This window comes from Myotis davidii, unplaced genomic scaffold (genome assembly GCF_000327345.1).
Source record: "Myotis davidii unplaced genomic scaffold, ASM32734v1 scaffold546, whole genome shotgun sequence".
In the NCBI taxonomy this organism is placed as follows: Eukaryota; Metazoa; Chordata; class Mammalia; order Chiroptera; family Vespertilionidae; genus Myotis; species Myotis davidii.
Window position 1 is genome coordinate 864,626 of NW_006297836.1, and position 1,955 is coordinate 866,580.

The following is a 1,955-nucleotide window of genomic DNA, read 5'->3' on the forward strand; positions in this document are numbered from 1 at the left end:
GCTTTAATTTCCAGGTAGTATAATTATTATAATACAACACTTGAGTAGAAAAACATGGAACATGGATAGATTATGAAATGTATTTGTCTCTGTGACCTAAACTCTTTTTTAAAATATATTTTTACTGATTTCAGAGAGTGACTATAGAAAACTTAGAATTATACATATTATCACAATTTTTTTAAATTAAAATTACATATATTGCTCTTGCTTTATTTCTGTAGGCCAGCACCAATCTGGATGTTACATTACCTTTCTAGTTTACTGTGCATTAAAATGAGCTTGGCAGTTTCTGCTGTCCATTAAGTGTGTTTTCTACTACTGATTTTCTTAACTGTGTTTTTATTGATTTCAGAGAGGAAGTGAGAGGGAGAGAGAAATAGAAACATGAATGATAAATCATTGATTGGCTGCCTCCTGTACGCCCCCTACTGGGGATCAAACCCTCAACCAGGGCATGTAGACTGAACTTGAAACCCGGGCATGTGCCCTGACCTCTTAGTTCTTAGGTCGATGCTCAACCACTGAGCCACGTTGGCTTTAAAATGGACACAAGACACTGTGGGGGTGGGGTAAGGGCATGTGCCGGGGGTAGGGGAGGCCAGGGGAAGGTCAATGGGGGGAAAAAGGAGACATGTACTACTATGTGTAATACTTTAAACAATAAAATAAAATTTTAAAAAATCTTGCCAATTGAAAACACAATAACATGATGACTTAAAAAGAAGTCTGATTCTATGGGCTCTGTTGATCATAAGTTAAAAATATATTTGCCTTGGCTTTAATTTTACCAGGTAGTATAATTATTATAATACAACACTTGAGTAGAAAAACATGGAACATGGATAGATTATGAAATGTATTTGTCTCTGTGACCTAAACTCTTTTTTAAAATATATTTTTACTGATTTCAGAGAGTGACTATAGAAAACTTAGAATTATACATATTATCACAATTTTTTTAAATTAAAATTACATATATTGCTCTTGCTTTATTTCTGTAGGCCAGCACCAATCTGGATGTTACATTACCTTTCTAGTTTACTGTGCATTAAAATGAGCTTGGCAGTTTCTGCTGTCCATTAAGTGTGTTTTCTACTACTGATTTTCTTAACTGTGTTTTTATTGATTTCAGAGAGGAAGTGAAAGGGAGAGAGAAATAGAAACATGAATGATAAATCATTGATTTGGCTGCCTCCTGCACGCCCCATACTAGAGACTGAACTTGAAACCCGGGCATGTGCCCTGACCTCTTAGTTCTTAGGTCGATGCTCAACCACTGAGCCATACCGGCAGGGCCATTATATTCAGTGTTAATTCCTGTAAGTGGAAAACCTTCGCATAAAAATATGACATGATACTCTCAAGCTTTAGCCTCTTCAGGGAACCTGTCTGAATGCTGGATTGACATCTGATGACTGCCTCTACCTGTGGTAAAACTGACTGACCCACTGTTACTCTTGTTAGCAATTTTTCAATCATCCCCAACTTTACTGTAGATTTTACAAAACCCCTCTGCAAAGCCACTATGGCAGGAAACATCCCCATTCAGCACACTCCTTCTCTACCATCAAAGTTGCCATCCAGTTAGTTCACACACCACCTAATGGGGAAATAATTAGTTATTAAGGAGGAGTTGTAGCCTCACATTTACCCTGTACAGGGGCTGTTTGGACCTATATACCTTTTCCCCTGTTTCTGACCAGTCAATGGAGCCAAGTTTGTATATCTTCATAAGATAAAATGTTTCCAATTGTTTAGGAAAAGTATATCATTTTAAATGTGAATCATTCCTTTTATCTTGCTAGAAGGATTTTTAACCCTATGTTGATATTTGATCAAGTGGAAAAGACCTGTATTTCAATTTAGAACAGTGTTTCTCAACCTTGGCTGCACATTAGAATCACCTGGGAATCTTCTTAAAATCCTGATTTCTGGGCCTCATCCTCCAGGAA